Source organism: Ursus americanus, chromosome 6 (assembly GCF_024610735.1).
Source record: "Ursus americanus isolate L20-20 chromosome 6, mUrsAme1.1.p, whole genome shotgun sequence".
Classification (NCBI taxonomy): Eukaryota; Metazoa; Chordata; class Mammalia; order Carnivora; family Ursidae; genus Ursus; species Ursus americanus.
In genome coordinates this window covers 64,210,958-64,219,929 of record NC_142132.1, presented here as the reverse complement: position 1 = coordinate 64,219,929, position 8,972 = coordinate 64,210,958, and positions in this window count along the sequence as shown.

The following is an 8,972-nucleotide window of genomic DNA, read 5'->3' as shown; positions in this document are numbered from 1 at the left end:
CAATCAATCTTCCTCAGTAACATCTCTCATTAAAAGAAGCTATTCTTAATGGAACATACCCACAATTTGGGAATAGATGATCTAATAAATTTCCATAATTTTATGAAGTAGGAAACCGATAACTCAGATAGGTTAAGTATGGCTTGACAGGCATCACATAGATACTTAGCTGAAAATCTAGGCTTTGACCCCAACACAACTTCTTTCTACACTTTGAAGCTTTAGACTTTACATCAGTTTAGTTTCAAATTTAATTTTATCTCAGGGTTTCCAATTTTCCCTTTGTTAGAAGCAAAATATTTGTTTGCATTTCAGTCTCTTTGTTTTGTTTTTGTTTTTCGATGTAGGCTTATATTTTACAGGCTTTACTATCTTTATTAGAAAAGTAAAATTCAAGGAACGAACATTGACATGAAGTCTCTTTCTATGCTCCACACACCTTTTTTTCTGACAAGGAGAGATTAGCTGTGTTGAAGAATGTTTCTTTTTTATCTTGTTCTTTTTATCTTTCTTGTAAAGACTTTCATTCCCCTCACTTCCTCTCCACTTCTAGTTCTAGTTCTCTTTCCTTTAAATAATATCCCACACTCTACACGCCTTCTTGGTCTAAGACTAACAAAAGACAGACACAAATAGCTGTAGCAGTGGATATTGATTTAATTCCCTCGCCACATTTTTACTTGGGTCCTCTCTGAGTCTTTCCTCTGGATGCTTACCTAATTTTCTTCTTCCTTGGTCTATTTTTTTCCCCTTCTAAAGAAAATGTACCCAGCTCCATCAACATCACAGTTTTCCGTCAACGTAAGCAGGAGTTAGCGTCCCAAAAAAGATGGCTATATTGAGCATTTATGTAGCACCTTCCTCCTCAGCAATTGAGAACCTTGCATAGGAGTGAGATTTGACATCTCTATTACACTGTTGATGAGAAGTAGAGGCAGGGAGTAGGAGGAAAATGATACTAGAAGGTGGGAAGAAGACATATTATCAGTTACACTTTACAGATGGAGAGCAACTAAAGTAGAGATTAGGTCTATCCAACTATTTCCCTTTATCATTTGGGGCCTTTGGGGAAGTCATAGTGTTGGAGCATTGATCAGTAAATTGACTTGCCAAGACATCAATCCAATCCTCTAATGAAGATGCCTAAAATAGATCTACACAGCCACGGATGAGAGTGTCTTAATATTTAGGCAATACAAGTGGCTCAGAACATGGCATGGCACCATAAGGAAAGGCACTGATCATGGCTATACTATCCTAAATTTGGATCCTATTCTGTCTCTTTCTCTTTACTCGCCACAAACCTCCATTTTCTCACGTGTGAAATGGAGAAAGGTAATTGGGTTTTTTCAAGTTTAAGTGACGAAAAAGATTGAACATGTTTAAAAGCTGATGGTAGAGATCCAATGGAGAGAAAGAGACTTAAGATAGAAGAGAGAGGGGATAATTTATAAAGCAAGGTCCTTCCCTTGGTAGGGAACTGGTGGAGGGATAAGGCTTAGAAATAAGGGCCTTCTATCAAAAGAATGAAATCTTGTCATTTGCAACGACATGGAGGGAGCTAGAGTGTATTATGCTAAGTGGAAAAGTCAGTCAGAGAAAAACAAATACCATATAATTTCACTCATATGTGGAATTTAAGAAATAAAACAGATGAACATAGAGGAAGGGAAGAGAAGAGAGTGAGGAGAGGGAAGCAAAACATAAGAGACTCTTAACAATAGAGAGGAAACAGATGGTTGATGGAGGGGTGTGGGGAGGTGGGCTAAATGGGTGATGGGTATTAAAAAGGTACTTGTGATGAGCACTGGGTGTTATACGTAAGTGATGAATCACTAAATTCTACTCCTGAAACCAATTTTACCATACATGTTAACTAACTAGAATTTAAATACATTTGAAATAAAAAATAAGGGCCCTCTTCTACAGTGGCAGGAGGAGGCATGGTGGAAGAATGGCTGCGTAAACACATAGGTTTGTCAGTGTGGTAGTGGAAAGTGGAAGGGAGTCTCCTCTGAGGATCTTTATCTTCTCTGTGAAGTAGGAGTTGATGCCACCTACTTTGAGGATTGGGGGAAGTTGGAGAATTGAAGACACTGAAGAAATTATCGAATCCTCACTGTGGAAAATGGGAAAGAGAACAGATAAAAACTCAGTAGTATTTCTTGGCAGTGTTTCATGTCCTGTTGAGGATGCTGACCATGAACATGATGAAAACACTCTGCCCTGCTGCGTTGTCTGCGATGATACTCAGCAAGCCTTGAGGACAGTTGGGTTCACTGAGAAAAGCCAAGTAGCTGCAATGAGGGGAATTGAGGAAAGCAATTAAGGAAATGGATAAGAAAGTGGTGGAAGTAACAGAATACTGAATATCAGTAGGGTAGGGAAGGAAGAGGAGCAAGAAGGATCCAGATAAGTGAGAAATTGTGAGGGTGGTCAAATGCATTTAAAGAGCTGGTTTAACAAAAATAACTGAATGATCCACCTGAAAGAATAAGAGTTGTGAGATATTTAAGTTCTTGATTCTGAAGGTAGAACTTTTCTGGGTAACAAAGTTCCAGAAAGTGGTAATGAAAACACACAACCAAAGTTGGGAGTGGAGGAGAAGGGGACTAGAGGTGAAGAATATAAGAAACCCAGAAGCCAGGATGTTGGGCATTAATATAGATGTTAAAGTCACAAAGGATGTTGATGCTAGGGTCTGGATATAGAGAGAGTAGATAATAGTGAAAGGAAGAGTAGAGGATGGTAGAGCCAAAAGCCTAAGTCTTGATGGAGCAGGGGTTTTTACGAGAAGGTGCAGGAACAATAATGTGGAAATGGAAGTGTGGCAGAAGGAGGGTGCTGCCCCTGCCTCTGGACTGTGGGGTGTGTGGTTGAGCAAATTCTCCATGAGAAAGCCGTGTAGGAAGTTATATCTTTAGGAGAGAGTCAACATTCCTCAAAATGGGAACAAAATACCTACGTTACGGAGTTACCAGGATTAAATGAGTTAAGGTATGTTGAAATGCTTGCCTTACAAAATGATGGCTTTATATATTAAAAAATACTCCGCTTACAATGCACAAGCTACTCTGCTAAGTACGTTTTGTGCATCATCTGATAAAATCCTAACAGTCTGATAGGCAAGTATTACTATTATCTGCATTTTATAAATGAAGAAGCCAGGTTTTAGAGGGGTTAAATAACTTGCATGGGTCTCCTAGCTCAGAAGTGGCAAATGTGAATCAGAGCCCACACTTTTAACACTATTTTATACTGACTACTTTTGTTTTAAAAACAACTGTATCCAATTGTCCATATGAATGAACTCAAGAGATGAATTTATTTTATTTTTATTTTTTTAAAGATTTTATTTATTTATTCGACAGAGAGAGAGAGGGAGAGCACAAGCAGGGGGAGCAGCAGCAGAGGGAGAAGCAGGCTCTCTGCTTGGCAGGGAGCCCAATACAGGGCTCAATCCCTGGACCCTGGGATCATGACCTGAGCTGAAGGCAGATGCTCAACCGACTGAGCCACCCAGGTGCCCCAATATGAATTTATTTTAAAATCACTTAAGGTAAGTCTAAATAAGCCAGGCAAAATATTTTGGGTAAATATGAAAATTCTCAAATGTATAGCGCTCGTGTTATTTTCAGCATGAAAATCTCACTACTGTCATACTCCGCTTGTGGGGCCAAGAAGGGGGATTAAGGCAAGTTAATAATATTTTTGAGCCTGGTGTCTCAGGGTTTATCTGCAAGGCTACTTTGGACTCTTGGATCTTGACTGACAACTATGAAACAACAGGGTGAGTCAAGAAGAGATGAAATTGAATTTTGAGTAAATGTAGCTAATAGTAGGAGTAGGTGGAAATAAAAGGAAATACATTGCCTTATGTATAGAATGATGGGAAGACTGTACTTCTGTTAGAACCAGGATCTCTCATTGCTTGCATCTCCTTAATATGGATCAGAGAAGGGGATGAGAGGAGGGGATGAGAGCTGGGGATGAGAGCTGTTATGTCCTTCACGGGTCTTGCAAGGGAAGAATTGTCACTTGCATTGAGCAGTGACTGTAGGCTATCAGGGAATTCTGACCATAATTTGGAGTCCAGAGAGTCCAAGAACTCTGAGTGCTGGTAATGGCTAAGTCACAAGAATCTTCAACCTGCCTTGAGCATTCATGCGTACCTCTTGGTCTTTTACATACACTGAAATTCTGGATAACATTCTCCTTTCCTTCTCCGATGAGCAAAGGTCTCCAGGACCTCAATGCAGTGCTCTATAATTGTGCCATCAGGACAGTGCCATTGTCCTTGTCAATGGGCACTGTGTCAAGATGGAAAGGGTGCACAGGAATTCAGATTCTAACTAAGGACATTCCAGATCATGTCTGGGGATGGAGGGATGAGCATAATACCCCACAGTAGTGGTTGAGATTGGAGGAGAGACTGTCATAAGAAAGGACTCATTGAGTGAATATTGACATTTCCCTTGGTGTTCCCCTCCGCACAAAGGGAAGATATTTTTTGGGGGGGGGTCCCAACCCTGAATGGACCAAAATAGTATCTCAATTAATCCTTAACCCATTCAGAACCTTGTGCTATCTTCCTTATCAGGTTTGTCCCAAGGGTATGAAGTAAAGGTATTACTTTTCCAACCTGATGGAACAAAATGACAGAACAGGTTCATTGCTGGTGGCATTATCTGGAGTAAAGAAGATTTAAAAAGTACATTCAGAGCCAGGGAAATTTTCTGAAATATCTGGTGAGAACTTCCAGATAGGCACATCTTTCTTTTGTTTCAGAGGTCCAGCCCCTAAAAGTGCCCAGTTCTGAGAATTGTTAGGGAAAGACAAAACTCTTCTGGCAGGTACTGAGATGTTTGGTTGGTTATGACTCTGAATTGATCCCAGGAATGTTAAGAAGCATGTTTCCATGCAAACCACACTTTAATAAAAAGATGACTATGGTTAAATCCAGTCCCATGGGGTTACTAAAAAAATAAAAATGTGTATATATGGGAAAACCTTGTGCTTCTGTAGCCAATTCTTCCAGGTACACAGAGGAGGCCCTTCTGGAAGTTTTCACACCAATCCTGTCTTCTGATTATGATGGCAGTTCTAGTTCTTTCAGTTATGGTTTGTCAGTTTTTCCATTAAAGATCACAGCTTCTTGGAACACAAACTTCTGGTGTGTTTCTAATCCTTCAGAGTCTTGCTGATGGCAGGCAATCCACTGGCATGCAAAACACATCCTGCACCGTATCTTTGCCTAAATTTTTGGTGTGAAATTCCAAGTTTTGTAAGTCTAGTCTTTCCCACACAATCCCATACAGCTGTCTTCAGATCCAGGAAATTGTTGGACAGAAAGTAGAAAATGAGATCCTTTGCTTTCTGGAATGTGAGGAGCTTTATACAAGGGGGTAAGAGATTCCTAGTGTATAACCTGGAACAAGTCTCATTTGTTCCATTTCCTTTTGGAAAAAGTACACATCATTGACCAGATGTAATTGTTACCATCCAGAATTATGATTAAGAATAAGAACAGAAAAGAGCCTGATTTTGTCAGGAAGCGTAAGTTAGAGTTTGAACCCTTCCACCAACTACCTATTTAGTGGTGATCATATACACATCATGGGAAATGGCTTTCCCTTTGGAAAAATGTAATGATTCGATGTGTTGGAATCTAAGCCCTTCCTAGCTTTCACAATCCAAAAGATTCCAGAGAAGATGAAAATGTTTTATCCTAGGATTTACAGTACTACCCCATATCACCAGTAGATGGCAGACTTGCATTACAGTCGGAAATAGGTATGCAATGTGATACTGGTAGTCCCAATGGTGGTGAAGCTTATCAAGGTAGGTACAGTATCATAACCATTAAAAAAATATATTGTTCTTAATCAGAAAGTTCATGGACTTCTAGGCAAAGATTGTCTGTTTCCATTAAACTTGATGGGGGCTCCACGCTTGCTCAGTTGCCATCCTTTCAAACCACGCTTTGAAAAGCAATAGACCCTTTGGACCAAACCATGTATTTCTTCTCTCACTCACTCTCATTTATTAATTTATTCAACGACTATTTGTTGAGTCCACTGTGTTACAGGTCCTGGGATAAGCACCAAGGATATAGAAATAAGCATAAAAGATACAGTTCTAATACTCAGGAAGCTTATCCTCCAGAGGGGTAGACATGCCATGGAACAGATAATTGTCATTGTGGTGAGAGTCCACAGAGAACTACATAGTAAACCCTGTAATACGAGTGCTATGGGGAGAGGGTATCAAGAATAACTTCCTTGCTGAAGTACTGTATTTTTTAGAATGATTTAAGTTTGGTTTAACAAGAAATTAGTTGAGGGAAGAAGTGATCCAGGCAGAAGAACAGCATGTGGGAAGATTCATAGACAAGAGAAGTTAAAGAGCATCCCGGGAACTAAAAGGTGCCAGAATGACTGTGGCTCAGAGCCAGACAGAACATGCTACAAGATAAGGATACTAGATTCCAGAGAGCCTCCTAGGCCATGAAAAGCAAAAACTGGTTTCACAGAATTCTTGATTTCCCCATGATGCTGTTGGCAAGGGCAGTTTTATCAGCTTAGTTGGCCGACATCTTGGTGGGTTTGGTCCAACAGTAAAAAAGAGAACAGGCTCATTTTGACTGTGAAGTAGAGAAGATCTGAAAATCAAAATTGTCTTGGATCAATTTACATCAAAAGAATATTCATTGCATTTCTGGGATCCACTAGTCAACCTATCCCTTGCTGGCCAGCACCCAGTATGGCGGCAATTAGCCTGTCAAAGAGACACAACCACCACTATTACGTCTGTGTACCATTGGCTTTATTTTCCCTAAAGTAATCATAGCTACCTGTGTGCCAGACAGGGGGATTGCCATTTTCACTGCAAGTGTTTGCAACACCGTGGTTGAAGAGGCCTGTGCCACCCTTCATTGGCCTCTTAGCCCCCTACTCATCATGGCTCTGTACCAATTAAGCAATTGTTTTTCTCTGAAAATCTCAGCTCTTCAATAACATGGCAGCTTATCAAATGACACTATGAGTTAGTTCCTGGAGTGTTTCTATGAAGCAGAGGGAACAAGTAACATGTCATTATGGATTTTCTGGCTGTAAAACCAAGACAGGTATTAAATTTTTAAAAATTATAGGCTGAATGGGTGCCTGGGTGGCTCAGTCAGCTAAGCATCTACCTTCAGCTCAGGTCATGATCCCGGGGTCCTAGAGTCGAGTCCCGCATCTGACTCCCCACTCAGCGGGGAGTTTGCTTCTCCCTCTACCCCTTACCCCACTCTTCTTCTCTCTCTCTCAACTCTCTCTCTCAAATAAATAAATAAAATCTTTAAAAGAAAAAAAAAAGGGGCGCCTGGGTGGCACAGCGGTTATGCGTCTGCCTTCGGCTCAGGGCGTGATCCCGGCGTTCTGGGATCGAGCCCCACATCAGGCTCTTCCGCTATGAGCCTGCTTCTTCCTCTCCCACTCCCCCTGCTTGTGTTCCCTCTCTTGCTGGCTGTCTCTCTCTGTCAAAATAAATAAATAAAATCTTTAAAAAAAAAAAAAGAAAAAAAAAAAAAGAATTTTAGGCTGAAGACAGGCCATCACTTGATTTTAAAAGCAGGTTTGTGTTCTGCTATGAGTCTTGGAGTTCCCGAGGAGAAAGTAGACAAAATTGTATCCGCGAACTCAAATGCCTCATTCATATACTGCCCCTCCCCCAGTTCTGTTTTAAATGCCCATAATAGTGAGTTTTGTGTATCTCGACATTTGCTTTAAAGCATGCAAAATCCAAAGTCAATGACTCTGTTTCCACTGCCTTCTTGTGGGACTGAGTGCATTTATGTAATGCAAATTCTGTGTGTGAGAAATCAAAGATGCTTTGGGGCTCCTGGAACTTTTTCATTTATTTCATAGTGTAGTGACATTCTTAGACCACTCAGTGAAAAAAATCAAGAACTATTTATTTTCAGGACCTGGATGCAGTTTGGCAGAATATAATGGCCAGCCATTTGTTTTTACCTTTCCCCTTGCTTGATCTAACTATATGTTTAAGAGTATGTTACTATAAATATAATGAGGATTTATTTGGGGATATGAACCCAGAGTCTTAGACAGTTTTATTAGCATTCATAAATATTTGTGTTTTAGATGCAGTCGTATTATTGTAGTTTTGTATATACTCACATATAAAATTCACAAGGCTACTTATTTTATCAACTCATCCATGCCCCTGCTCCTAGGCAGAAAATACATTAGAGATGGTAAAAATAAGGACCTGTCAATAGCTTGGCCATATTGCTTCAAATAGAACCCATTTTTACTAGAACCATCTTGCTTAGGGTCAGCCTGACTCAATGGTGAGTCAAAATGCCCTCTCTTCTCCCTACCACTCTTCTTTCCTTCCTGGCCTGAAGTCCTCACCTTTAAAAATAATCATGGATGATACCACCCATTAAGAGACAGTTTTTCCACTGGAAGAGACATGAAGATGACCTTCTCATGCATTACACATAACCATGGGCTAGCTCAAGTTATGTGCAATTCTTAGTGACTTAAATAAACTCCACTTTCCTCTTCTTCCACTTGCAAAATATAATTGTATCCACTCTAATTTATATAAAAAGTGAACTGTTAGCAAGCCAATACGTAAGATAGTAGTAGTGGTAAAAAAAGTCTCCAATATAGTCCATATTATTGATGCCAGGTCATGAACTTTAAGAGATCCAAGGTAAGATTACAGAAAAGAGCCTAAAAGGCTTCACTGCTTATCTGAAGAATGATAAACCTACAACTATTATTGTCACTGAAATGCTGAGGGGAAGGAAAGAAGCAGCACTGGGCAGCTTCTTACAAAGTAGAAACGAAGAGCAAAGCACTTCCTCAATAGAACGGTGCTCATCAGGACGTGGAGTTTTCTCTGCATACGCCCAGGCACCCCCGCCTGGACAAAATGGGGGCACATATACCGACAAAATG